The following is a 15,294-nucleotide window of genomic DNA, read 5'->3' as shown; positions in this document are numbered from 1 at the left end:
CCTTAGTAATGGAAGGGGCTCACATAAGGGGCCCTAGGAACCAAGGTGTTAACGAACATGATAAGGGGTAGAGCTCATGTTTGACTGTTTCCCATGTGCTAAGTTTTAATGTCCTAGGAATATTTTACATTTTATGGTACATTTCCTATTGTAAGTGGCCAAATTATGCTTTTAACTTTCTCTTTAGCTGAATCAACCTCCAAGGTATTTGTTAGGTCCCTATAACACTAGTGATTACCCCATTACTATTATATTTGTATCCCTTATTAATATTGTTGTGCCCCTATTGTCCCCATATTGTTATCACTGTGCGCCATAGAATCCATCTATTGTTATTTTTGTGCCTCTATATTATTATTGTTAGGTCGTTTGGGTTATATTGTGACTCCTTAGACTCCTATATATAGAAAGGAGGTTTTGTCATTTGAATCATCAAAGAATCATTTATTTGTGTAATGTAAATGAGGTTGCCCCCTCGAAGAGGCTGAATTCTAAGGTGTTGATCTATCTTTTCTATCTTTTGTGAGTTGGTTTCATAACATTTGGTATCAGAGCTTTGGATTCTAGGGTTTCGTTGCTCCAAATAGGTCATCATGGAATTTTCACTATAACTTTTTTCGGTGCCGTTTAGAAGCGAAAAAACAAACCCATTTGAGACAAAATCACATTGAACCTCAGGTCTGAATTTTAGAACTTTTTGGGTTATATTTGCAGAGAAATGATCTAAAAAATTTGGTCTTTTTGCAGACTCCTGAATTACATTCCAAACAGGTGACTTGGGGAAAATCGTCATAACTTTCTCTCTGAGCATCAAATTGAAATTTTGTAAGGTGTAGAAAGAGGATGGACTCTGGTTTCTTGTATATTTTTTTTAGAGCCAAAGGTTGAAACATGGACACGTGCCATGCCATACAAGTTCGCTCTACTGAACTAGTCTATAATCAAGTCACTATGTGAGATTTTGCATTACTCTTCCCTAGAGAATCCAATTTGGATCAGACTAGTGGCATTGGAAAGAGGACATAGAGGGCTGCTACAGGTCACAATTTCAAAACTGGAAGATCTGAAATTACAGAGATACATCAGAGGAAATATCGAGATCCTACAAAGTGAAAAAAGGTGTGTAGATTTTTTTTATTTTTTGCATAAGCTTGGTTTGAAAATTTATTTTGAAGGAATTCAAAGGGAATAGTAGAGCATTATTATCGATAACTGATGCCCGGAGGAAAGAAAATGAAAACACCAAGTAAGCAACCTAAAAGCTCTAGCATGACTCATGAAGAAGATGAAGAAATGCTACATGATATATGAAAATTACAAGACCAAGTGCAACAAATGTCACTCTCACAAAAGTTAACATAAGCTAAGATAAATGGCGTGGAATCTAAGATAAAGGGCATGGAAGCTAAGATGAATGGCGTGGAAGCTAATATGAACAATTTGATGATAGATTTGAAGACAGACATGGCAGATTTGAAGACAGATTTGACAAATTTTCTACAAGAAATACTTACTAATGGTGAAAGGGTAGTAAAGGAAACTCATGATGCAAACAAAAGAAATGTTAATCATGATTTCATAGACTCTAATGTTGGATCGAAGACCCACCATATTCCAAAAATCAATATGAGGAAGTTTGATGGCAAGGATCCCACAACAATGATATTACGGATGGAGCAATTTTTCAATCTCAATAATGTGCAAAACACACAAAAGGTACGTATTTGAACTTTATATTTGGAACCAAATCAGTTTGTATGGTATCAATGGCTTTACTCTTGTAAACAAATTATCATGTGGGAAATTTTTATGAAAGAATTGACAGCACATTATGAGGATACAAAAAGCAACACCTTTTTTAGCCAATTGATAAGTCCCAAACAAAAGGGTTCAATAATGGAGCACATTGAGGAGTTCCAAAAATTGAACATAACGGTAAAAAATATTCCAAAGGATCATAGAATTGATGTGTTCATCGGGACTTTAAAGGATAATATCCAACATGATGTTCGCCTTTGGGAACCTAAGTCATTAGAAAAGGCATTCAGGTTAGCAAGAAAAATGAAAAGAAAAATTATGGAAACCAGGAAGCATACCACTCACAACTATAAAGATGGACGTGTCATTGCCCCTAGTCTTCCACAACGTATAAGGTTGACACCACAAAAATTGGAAGAAGAAAGAGAAAAAGGGCTTTGTTACAGTTGTGATAGCAAATACACTAAAGGTCATAAGTGTGTTGAGAAGAAATTATTCTACATAGATTGTGAAAAGGAAGAAGAAAAGGACCAAGAAAGGTAAAAAGAAGAGGATATACTCTACGAACAAAGCCTAGATAAAGAAGAAATGAATCCGACCATATCTTATAATGCATTGGTGGGAATTACCACTCCTCAAACCATCAATATAGAAGGACAAATCAAGAAGAAAAAAGTAATAGTGTTGATTGATTCAAGAAGTACCCACAAATTCATTCATTGTAAGGTAGCAAAAGAATTAAATTGCTTCCTATATCCAGCACCAAAGTGTCAAGTGATGGTTTCAAATGGAGGAACAATAAATTGCTCTGGAAAGTGTCATAATATCAAGCTGTCCATGGGAGAATATGTATTGACTAGCCCAGTGCTTTCCATTCCAATGGGAGGTGCTGACGTTGTACTATGAATCCAATGGCTACAATCCTTGGGTACAATAGCTTCTAATTTTCAAGAACTTTTCATGAAATTTTCTGCGGAAGAAAAGGAAGTTGAATTAAGGGGTATTACAGGGAAAGCGAGAAATATAATCCGCTCTAACGGTATTGCAAAGCTTATAAAAAAGGAACAAAGAGGTGTAATTGCACAATTATGTTCGCTAGATGTTTTCACATCGAAATCATCTATTTCTCCAGATCTCCAAAAGGTCTTGGACAATCATTCCAAGGTATTTGAGACTCCCAAAGGTCTCCCACCTATTCGTGATCATGATCATGCTATTCATCTGATTCCAGGAAGTGTTCCTCCAAACATTAGGCCATACAAATATCCCTATGCCCAAAAGAGTGAAATTGAACATATGGTTGCAGAAATGCTAGAGGCTGGTATAATTCAACCTAGTCAAATTTCTTTCTCTACTCCAGTAGTATTGGTGCAAAAGAAGGATGGATCATGGCACATGTGTCTAGATTATAGGGAGCTCAACAAGCTCACCATTAAAGATAAGTTTCCCATTCCTATCATTGATGAATTACTGGATGAATTGCATGGATCAATTTACTTCACCAAGTTGGATCTTCATTCGGATATCATCAAATCAGAATGAAGACTGAAGACATTATGAAAATAACATTTAGAACTCATGAGGGTCATTATGAATTTTTGGTCATGCCTTTTGGCCTTACCAATGCAACTTCTACATTTCAATGTTTGATGAATTCCATTTTCAAATCCTTCCTTAGAAAATTTGTGTTAGTATTTTTTGATTATATACTAATCTACAACAAGTCTTGGAAGGATATGTTGAACATGTTGACAGGGTGCTACAACTATTGGAGGAGAAACACTTATATGCAAAAAGATCCAAATGTTTCTTTGGAGTACAAGAGGTGGAATATCTGGGTCATATTGTATCTCATGAAGGAGTTAAAGTAGACCCTAGCAAAATTAAAGCCATTAAGGAATGGAAAATACCCACATCCATAAAGCATCTACAAGGATTTCTTAGCTTGACAGGGTATTATCACAAATTTGTTAATAATTATGGGAGAATAGCAGCACCTCTAACAACATTACTGAAGAAATATGCATTTTCATGGACTCCAGAAGCAACAGAGGCCTTTGAACATCTTAAAGAGGCAATGTGCCAAGCACTGGTCTTAGCTACACCGCACTGCACAAAATACTTTATTGTGGAATGTGATGCTTTAGGAAATCGAATTGGTGCTATTTTAATGTAAGATGAAAGACCCATTTCTTTTGAAATTCGTCCAATCAAGGGAAAGTTTTTACTCAAAGCTATTTAAGAGAAGGAAATGTTGGAAATACTACATGCACTTAAGAAATGGCGACCCTACCTAATGGGAAGACACTTCAAGGTAAAAACAGATCATGATAGCCTTAAATTCTTTTTAAAACGAAGATTATCCTCTGAAGAGAAACAAAAGTGGGTCACAAAGATGTTGGGTTATGAATTTGAAATCATCTACAAAGAAGGGAAGCAAAATGTGGTGGCAAATGCACTCTCAAGAAAGGATGAGGATGTGGAAGCATTGTTGTGTGCCATTTCTATTATCCAACCAAATTGGATAAATGGAGCAAGGGAGGAATGGAAGAATGATGAAGAAGTGTGGGCACTTATTCGAAAGTTACAACAAGATTCCAGTACATCTGATACATTTATCTAGTAAAATGATTCGTTATGGTACAAATATTGCTTATACCTCTGTAAGAATTCCCAACTCAAACAAAATATTCTTATGGAATTGCACACTTCTCCCTTAGGAGGGCACTCAGTATTTTTAAAAACTTACCACAGGGTTAAGAAGGAATTTTTTTGGGATGGCCTTAAATCAGATATTCAAAAGTTTGTGGCAGAATGTTTGGTTTTCCAACAAAATAAAGTTGAAACAATTAAGACCCCAGGTCTATTACAACCTTTATCCATTCCAAGCCAACATTGGGAGGAGGTTTCAATGGATTTTATCACAGGTTTACCCAAGTCTGAGGGAAATAGTGTCATCATGGTGGTAGTTGATAGACTTACCAAGTATGCACACTTTTGTGCATTATCACATCCATTTAAATCCAGTACATTTTCTACTGCATTTATGGAAACAATTCAAAAGCTACATGGAAACCCAAAGATTATTGTAAGTGACAGAGACCCCATTTTCACTGGAAATTTTGGAAAATAGATATTTTCTTGTCTTGGTAGTCAGTTAGCTCATAGCTCATCTTATCATCCTCAATTTGATGGGAAAACTGAGATAGTAAACAAATGTTTGGAAGGATATCTTCGTTGTTTGTATCTGATAAACAGAAACAATGGATCAAATGGTTTCCTCTGGCTGAATGGTGGTATAACACTTCCTTCCATATAACAACAAAAATGACCCCATTTATGGCACTTTATGGATATCAGCCACCATCCATCACATCATATTTAAGAGAAAATTCTAAGGTTCAAGCAGTGTAACATCACATCGAGCATCAACAACAAGTCCTCCAACTCTTAATGGATAACCTTGTGTTGGCACAAAATAGAATGAAAGAACAGCCAGATCAACATCGCAGTGAAAGAAGTTTTGATGTAGGTGATTGGGTATTCCTATGACTACAACCAGATAAACAAATGTCCCTCAAGCAAGCTAAGAAGGATAATAAATTATCACCAAAGTATTATGGTCCATAAAAGGTGTTGCAAAATATTGGTACTATGGCATAAAATTGGAGCTTCCTACAGCTTCTCGAGTGCACCCAGTTTTCCATGTTTCATGTTTAAAAAAGGTTATAGGCGACAAGCTCCAAGTTCAAACAATATTTCCAGAACTTGACGAGGAAGGAAAAATTATATTAGAACTGGAAGCAGTCACAGAAACAAGAACTCAATAGCTACGAAATCGATCAATTTCGGAGTATCTCATTAAGCGAAAGAACTTATCTGTTGAAGATTCCACATGGGAGGATGAGAATTTTATATAGAAGCATCTAGAACTACTCAAGCGTTGAGGACAACACTTTTTTGAAGGAGAGGGGCATGTTAGGTCCCTATAATACTAGTCATTACCCCATTGCTATGGTAGTTGTATCTCTTATTAATATTGTTGTTCCCCTATTGTCCCCATATTGTTATTACTGTGCCCCATAGAATCCCTCTATTATTATTTTTGTGCCCTTATATTATTATTGTTAGCTCGGCTGGATTATATTGTGACTCCTTAGACTACTATATATAGAAAGGAGGTTTTGTCATTTGAATCATCAAATAATCATTCATTTGTATAATGTAAAGGAGGTTTCCCCCTCGAAGAGGTTGAATTCTAAGGCGTTGATCTATCTTTTCTATCTTTTGTGAGTTGGTTTCATAACAATATTATTCTTGGCCCAAACCAAAGTGTGGACAAGGGCAGGGGAAGGCTAACTCCTTTTGGACTAAATAGAAAAATATGGATTCAGATGGGGAATATGTGAAAAGGGGTTATAATGAGAGGAGGGCAGTGATGGATGTGGTGTCGAGAAGCTAGACACCAAAATCAAGGTTTTACATATAGTCCCACTCCTAAAGCTAGTAGCTAATAAAGAAGATCCTAAAAGGCTAGGATAGAAGACCAATCATCAAGTTGGACAAGCGTATAAGAGTACAGACCAAACCCATTCTTAAAATTATGTTATTACTAACATAACCATATAAATTAGTCAAGACATATCAATTAAATAGCCAGTAAATGTCTTTAAGCATCAATCCATAAGAAAGATCAAAACGCTTACTTTATAATACATTTCATACTTCTAAAGTTAAAAAAAGTCATCAAAACTAATTAAATTATAACTTTATTTTAAATTATTATTATTACTAATTAGAATAATATATATATATATATATATATATCAAGAAAAAAAACACACTTATATTTACGCCATAAGGAATTTCCCTTTGAGGACAACTCCCCAAACTACTACTATGTATTAGTCTGCAACGTTAGATCAGAATGTTAGACGATTGAAGGTTTATTTACTGTGAGATTAATAATTAGGAAAAATAGTAATAGTTGGCAAAAAAAGTGTATACAAACACACTAACGATTATGGAAAACCCTCACGCGTAAATAATTGTATTCATGGTTAAGGTAAAAGTTGCATACAACCCTTCATCAAATATACAAACCCTGGAAACCTTGTGAGCCACTCCTCCTTACACGACTTAAATTTGTCTAGATACTTGTGGTTGCCATGGCCTAAATTGTAAAAATATCATCGTCCCCTGTGTTTGTATAATAAAAATATAAGGAAGCACTGAAAGGTAATGTCTTGGATGCCACATTTTCTTAATCTCATATTTCACATGTTCCTCATAATGGGATTCAGATAGTATGGCCTTTTATTAAGTAGTTCGCACCAAAATGAAGCTTCATCTTCTTCGCGCTTATCTCACAAACCATTCCTTTAATTTCAGTGAAATTGTGAGGAAATAGATCAACATACTCATGGAAAAAATAGATAATATCAATTATTGTCTGCTCATCTTCAAACCCTGGTGACCCAACGAGCCACTCTTCCTTGCGCAATTGAAAGTTGTCTAGATACTCATGGATGCCACGACCTGCGTTGTGAAATATCATCATCCTCTTTATATGCATAACAAAAATTTGAGGAAGCATTGAAAGATAATGTCTTGGATGCCACATTTTATTAATCTCCTATTTCACATGTTCCTCATAATGGGGTTCATATTGTATGGCATTTTCTTGGTCAGTTGGCATAAAAATGAAGCTTAATATTCTTCTCACTTAACTCATCAATCATTCTTTTAATTTCAGTGAAACACTAAGGAAATAGATCAACATACTCATGGAGAAAATCAATAATATCAATGATTTTCTTCTCATCTTAGTAGTCACTACCCAAGAATGTGGGATGTTACTCTAGTAAATTCATTTTTGACACTGCCACTAGTTCTCATGTAATTTTTGGATTGTCATTCACACAAATATTACAAAATTCAGTAGGTTACAGAAAAAAGATATGACAACTGCTAGTTCTTTTGAGGAATTTGTTGGTGATTGCTTTAATATTTGTCTTCCCAGGAACAAGGTAAACTACTTGACATTTTGCAACCCACCTCTTCTAAAAACCTAGAGTTTTATGAGGCTTCCAAAAATAATTGTTTCTAACCCCTTTTTTGTACGCATGCAGGTGGAGCATGAAATATTGTTAAATGGAAATATGATCGAGCAAAGAACCCATACCTATATCCTACATGGCATGCATAGGTGTCAAAGTTCCCTTTATGGTTCTTCTCTGTAGTTTTGTAGTTATAAATACAAATGTAACTTTTATGTGTCTCAGATTGGGATACCTGGTAAATTCATAATTGTAATTGTAATTTTAATTTTATTTGAATATATGTTATCAATACAAAAGGTGGCTATGATGATCTACCATCATTATGTTTCCATCACTAAAATTGTTCTTCCCATACCTAGAAATATAATATTACAGGATTAGTAAATGCCTTCAATGGTTGTTTTAGATCCTCTCTCTTGTTGCAAAATTAGAGAGTTAGCTAAAAACAAGCAACCAATTCACTAACACATAAAGTCTTAATAAAAATTATCTTGGTGAAGTCAACAAATTTAGATTTTTGAGTTTCTTCATTTAATAACCATTTCATAGTACAATACATGTTGTGATATAAGACAAATATAGAATAAATATACTGAGTGAGATAAGAAGCAAAGATGAATATAATGGACAAATTTTCTAAAAAATATCCATCCTGAAGCAAAGATGAATTTCCTGAGTGAAATATATGTAATCCTTCTAAGAGTATAATCTGATAACCTGAGAAAACAACTACATGCAGATAAGGTTAGTTAAGGACTAGAGAAAATGATGATCCTGTGCAGAGCTAGGGTTTCGAACAATGACACCCAAAACCTAAATGCTGACAATGAAGAGCTCTAGCGACATCATAGCTTCTGCAGGTATGGAATCCGAGCTCAGGCGAAGGCAACATCTAGCCTGTCATATCCAAATCGTTTCTATGTAGTGGTTGCTTATGCCGAATTCACTAAATCTACTAATCCTACTAAGAGTTTTTCAAATGAAACAACTTTTCATCTTTACACCTTAACCAACAGGTGACAATTGGACCTTGCAATGCCCCGAAGTTTCAAGCCTATAACCTCATGGAGTAGAGCAAGTGGTCCAGGGTTTCTGAAGCTACCCTCTGCAATGCCACCACACACTAGACCAGAGGTAGAGAGAGCACATGGGTAAATAGGAAGGGAGTATGGGTTTCTAGTGCAACAACGGCCAGGTTCTTCCACAAACTAAAATCCGCTTCACTTGTGGTAGATTGACCACTCTCCAGGACATGGCTGAACTTGCCCCTCCAGATCTGATTTGATATATTTAGAGGGGGACAAGGGATCACTGGAATGGAAGTGGGATTGGTACAACAATTATAGGAACACATCAGGGGAAGAAATTAGGAAGTATATCCTTCAAAAACATTCTTCAAGGGAAAAACACAACCGAAGCAGCACCAAATCAAACAGGTATGGACGTAAGGCCATACATTGTGGAAATGCTGAATCACACCCCAGAAATATAGCATAGATATACTAGAAACGGATGAGCACTGCAATATATATGAAAGTCAAGAAATAATATGTAGATTCATTTGTTTTTGGCCCAAACTAGTTGATTTATTTCATTGGATCTTCACAAACTAGACTACACAATGTGAAATACATCTTTGTTCTAAGGGGTTCTTCATAGTGAAATTTCCTATAGCAGAGGTTAGAGACTCTGTAATATAGGAAGGACCTTGGATTTGGGGATCCACAAGACTCTTCATCACACCGTGGTTCCTAGATTTTGATGCAAATAAAATGGTTGTCTCTAAGATACCAGTTTGGGTGCGACTGCACAATCTCCCATTACACCTCTGGAGTCAACAAGTACTCATAAGAATCGGTAATACTATCGGGTGTTACATCAAAATGGACACCCAAAGACTAGAGGAAAGAATCTACACTTATGCATGAATTTGTGTGGAAGTAGACCTCAGCAAAGGCTTGCCAAACCAAATTCAACTGAAGCATAGACATAGGTGTTGGTCACCGATTTTAGATTATGAAAATACAACATTCAGATACAGAACTTGCCGACAAACAAGACACCTACAAAGCGTGTGTCCAACAACAAAAAAGCACACTTGTAAGAAGAAGAAAATGGGGAAACAAGCCAAGGGATGGAAATTTCCTCCACCACTATCGGATGAGGAGGAGGAAGAAGAGGTGGAACATGTAACCCCCAATGAGACCAATCAGATGAAAAAAGAACCAGAAGTAGAAGACATAAATCCACAAGAGCCTATAGCCATACAATTGGCAAGGATACCATAAACAATGGATATGATCAGATCCAAACGTCAACACATATCAGACACATCAGATTCTGATAAAAACAATCCCCAACGAGTCTCAGGGGGGTGGAGAAAGGTTGAGAAGAAAAAAGGGAGAAAAGCTTGACTTTCCCCCCATTTGTACATTATTACTTGTTTCTTGTTTTCTGAAAACCGAACACCCTGTGTGGTGATGTATGATATATGCATCTTTTTTTGACAAAAAATGAGCACCATTTTTGAATATGGCTCACAGAGATGGTTAAGGGCCAAAGCAGCATATGCTGAAAGGCATCTATAACATGTAATTTTTCAATTATAATGAAAGATTATGATTTTTCCAGTGGAAAAAACTACGCGCAAATAAACAAATTTACAATACTTTTCAAACCAAATTCACATTAAAATCGTAATGGAAGAATCATAATGCAATTCGAACTTTTGTATTTCAAATGAAAAGATAATATTTTGCCACAAATACAAAGAAAACCATGGGTTTTAAAATCATTCTACATAACATTCAGTTTCAAATACAACTCTGCCAATGAGGCCTTTCCATGTAGATGAAGACAATGGAGTACTTAGAGAGACGTCAGATTCCCTTCTTACAGTTGTTTGCCTTAACTCATTCAAATTGTAAAATATGAGAAAAGAAGGGATAAGTACGGGTGTAGTTGTTGCTCAGTTATTTTCTTGAATAAAAGTAAAAGTATTTGAAAGACAGAGGGGTGAAATGAAATATTCAAAACAATATGATCTTTGAAATTATGTTAAAGAATATATTAAGAGAAGTAACTTCATTTTCCAAATGAAGCAACATTATTATACTCTTATTCAACATACCTTCAAGTATTATGGAACCTTTTTAACCTTTTTATGGTACATATAAGGATGTTTTTGTAAATTTTATCATAGTGATTTTTTTCTACATCTACTACGGAAATCCAAAAATCATCATCAAATTATGTTTATTGTTTTGAAAATCTAACGAAAAATAAGACATCATACAAATCTAATAAGAAGGATAACATTCAAACTACCATTTTTCTTGCAATGTCAAGCTATTTTAGGGGTTTATTGTTTCTATTTTAGGTAGTGTTGATTCGTATGACCGAACAGCTACCTTTGGCAGTGAGGAAAAACACGTGTGCAGAATTTAAAATATTCCATTCATACTATGCATGCTTGATACAAAAACAACAATTCGAGCACTAATATTTTTTTTTTTTAGACAAACTTCGGTTGCTATATTATAATCTGAAAAAAGAAGAGGCTCTTCGCCATACATACAATATTTCCTGAACTTCATGGATCCAAGGAATTACAAAAAGGTTCCATTCCTTGTTCCTTGTTTTGATTTTCCTGCCTCTAAGGCTTTTTATACTACTGTAAATCCTTACATATTGCAAGCACCAAAATTTACAGCTACAAAACATAATTAGTCTATTTCTATATGGCTGATCTTCCTTGCTGTGGACTCATCTGGGTTTGGATCTGGATCATTCTGTTTTGCACTGGAGGAAGAGGGGGTTTCCTTGAACTTTTTGTCCATCATGAACTTGAGGACTACTATTGATTCTTCTGCATGACTGCACCGGTTGGACAAGTTGTTGAATTGTTCATGAAGAGAATTGACTCTGTGAAGGAACAAATTGATCTCTGCCCGGTACTTCTCATTGAGTACTCTGAACTGGTCTTCCATTCGCGTTTCCAGGCTTTGGACTTGGTCCTCCAGAGTACGTTGTTGCGCTCTCAGCTCCTCGAACTCTGCCTGAAGGTTTCTGTAGTGGAAGCAGTCTTCTGAACGGGCCATTGTCTCTGAGAGCTCCCTGTCTGCGTTGTTGGCTTCTTTGGCGCGGGTTCTCTGAATTCTTAGCCTACTGCAGACTGTAATCATGACTATCGCAGGATTGTTTTGTTTCTGCTGGTCACAGTAACAACTCCTCCGAGCTGAATGGAACTGAAGAGGAACTATATTTCTCTGATGCCTGGAGAGACTGATTTTCTTAATGTTTTGGGTGTTTCTGCCATCCGAGGTATAAATAGGAACGATCTGCATGTTGTGAGGGCGGGAGAGTGACCGGCTATGGCTCAAAGTAGCCCACTGGATGGTCAAATGCATATCCTGAACCGCAAATGAGATCTTAATGCAAGGACGATTCTCTGCTGGATTTCTCTTGATTTTCATGTAATGAATCGATGTTCTGATTTTGTCGCTGATCCAAATCCTGCCTACCTTACCTGTTCCGTCATCGGCTTTGACTTCTTGTCTGATGTCATTAATACTGTCAGTTGTGGTACACCTGCTGTTATCTAACCGTTGTGAGTTCATGGTAATGGCTGCAGCGAGACAATGTTATTACAACTCAGGCTGCCCTTGGAGCGCGCGCATGCCCTGTTGGCGTACTTATCAGCCTCCTTGTTCAAGCCCCGTAGGATGTGATAGTATTCGATCTCTTCCATTGAAGCATGGAGGATCTGATTCGGGTGGTGTATTTGCTGGAGGTGGATATTCGGAGTGCTCTGTCTCTGCGCCATAAGCCTAGTAATTATAGCTGAGTCCCCAAAAACCACTGCTTTTCGTATCCCTAACTTTAGCACCTGCGTGAGGCCCTGGTATAATGCTAATCCCTCCGCCCTGTTGTTGGAGAGTTATCCCAGCCCCCATTCCAAATGAAGCAGGCTCTCTCCATTTGCATTGCAGATTAGGCCCCCTGCGCCTGCTTGACCCGGGTTCGATTTAGAAGCTCCATCAAAAAATAAATAGAACCTGTTACAGTTTCGCAGCCAATTTGAGAATTCCTCGTCCTTTATCCTTAGTTTCCATGGGCTGCTTGTTTCTTTCAGTTGTGTTCTTGCTTGATTTGCTCTCTGAGCACTTGCAGTATTCTCTAAAACATAGCTGATCAGGTTTCTCTCTTCTATGCTGTAATTGATTGCCTCAATCTTGCCTTTTGTGTGAGTTGTGATTGTCTCCTCCGCTAGCATTTTTGCCTTATGACACATTATCCTGGTGTTTCAGCCTTTCTCTTGGAAAACCTTCCCATTTCTTGCCAACCAAATGCGCCATAATAGTGTTAGAGGAATGGTGTTCCATACCCTTTGCACCAATTTACTCCTTTTCTCTTTCCATGGACAGTTCTTTCTCCACTTGTGGATCGTTTCTGCTATAGTTGTCTGAGGCTCCCAGGGGGCTTCCCCTATTGAGGCCATCTTTCTCCAACAGTCATCAGCCACCGGACAGTCTACAAACAGGTGCTGGATTGTTTCCTCAGATCAACAGCAGTTTGGGCATCTGGATGGCCCCATTATGCCTCTTTTCTTTAGATTTTCCGTTGTTAATATTTTCCCTTTCAAGAGCAACCAAATGAAAAATTTGATTTTGGGGGGGGCTTCTGCTCTCCAAACAAGTTTCCATTGGTTCCATATTTCCTGATGGTAGTTGCTCTCACATAGAAATTGGTGGCCAGCTTTAACAGTGTATTGAGTGCCAGTTGGGTCCCAACGATATCCATCATGCTTGCCTTTTTGGATTGGAGCTTTGCTGTGTAGAAGATTCTTTAGGATAGTGAGGCTAGTATCTAGTTCCCTGGGATGATCTGGAAAGTTCCATCCTGTCCATGCTTGAGAGTGGTTGTCCCAGTGAGATATTTGGGCCAAATGCGTTATTCCTTTTCCACTGAGCCAGTTTATGATAGGTTTTGCCTCCATGTTTGTTCCAATGGGGTGCTGCCCTAAAATTCTGTCTGTGGAGAAGTTGATGTTGTTTCCCCCTCCTGGGACCTTTGATATATTCTAGGACATAAATATAGTGGCCTTCTTGCAGAGTTTCCAAATTTCTGTACTTTCCCTGCTGGGTATATTAGTCTCCAAGAGTTGGTGCCTTGTGCAGTTCAGGTATTTTGCTTCTAAAACCTTCTTCCACCACGCTTCGGGCCCAGTGATCAACCTCCATACTATTTTTGCTCCAAGTGCTAAATTTAGCAATTTTGGTGACCGGATGCCTAATCCTCCTTTTTCTTGAGATTGAATGATGTTCTTCCAGCCTACAAGATTGAATTTCTTTTTTTCCGTTTTCCCTCCTTGCCAAAGGAAATGCCTGAGAGCTATTTCCATTTTCTGATGAAAAACAACAGGAGCTTGATATAAGGAGAACCGGTATATGGGTAGAGAAGCTATACCTGATTTTAGAAGAACTAGATGCCCTGCTGGATTCAGCCACATGGTGCCCCATTGCTGGATTTTTCTCTTTATTTTGTCAATAATTTCATTCCAGGCATCGGCTTTCAGCAGTCCCATACTTACTGGCATCCCTAGATAGGAGAAGTGATTCCAGACTAGTTTGTAGGAGACTCCAAATATACTCGCAATGTTATGGATGATGTGGTTTGATGTGTTCCAAACATATATACAACTTTTTATCTGATTGACCTTCCCACCTAAATAATCCATGAATTGGTCTAAAATCTTCTTAAAGCGCCTGGAAATTATGGTGGAAGCTCCTCCTATTAAGAGAGTATCATCTGCAAATTGAGAGTGATTGATATTCTTAGTTCCTTGTTCGATCTTGATGCCAGTGATTTGCCCTATTCTCCGATTGTAATCCAAGGTTTGACTGAAGGATTCAACCATAAGGATAAACAAGTAAGGAGATAGGGGGCAGCCTTGTCTGAGACCACGAGAAGATTGGAATGCAGCACACGGTCTCCCATTAATTAAGGGGGAGATCCAGGGATCCGTTATACAAGCTTTGATCATTGTGATAAAGGAGGGGTCGAATCCCATCTTTTGAAGAACAGCATACAGGAAGGAATGCCTTACCCTATCAAAGGCATTGGCGAGATCCAGCTTAAGAACAAACCCTTTCTCTTTTCTACTTAAACTTGAGTGGATGGCCTCTTGCACAAGAAGGATAGAATCAGTGATGTGCCTGTTGGGGAGAAATCCCCCTTGGTTTTCTGAGATCAAGGATGGGAGAAAAGGCTTAAGCCTGGATGCTAGAATTTTTGAGACTATTTTATATGCTGAGTTGCATAGAGATATTGGTCGAAATCTTGAGAAGGTGGAAGGTCTGTTCTCTTTGGGGATTAAGGCTAGATAGGTGGAGTTTGTAAATCCCCCCATTTTGCCTTTTTCAAGAACCCAGCGAATCATCTTTGAGAGATCTTTTTTGATCATCTGCCAATA

This window comes from Pinus tabuliformis, chromosome 2_2 (genome assembly GCF_031772625.1).
Source record: "Pinus tabuliformis cultivar Carrire ecotype Pingquan chromosome 2_2, CPIR1, whole genome shotgun sequence".
NCBI lineage: Eukaryota > Viridiplantae > Streptophyta > Pinopsida > Pinales > Pinaceae > Pinus > Pinus tabuliformis.
Note: the sequence above shows the minus strand (reverse complement) of the source record.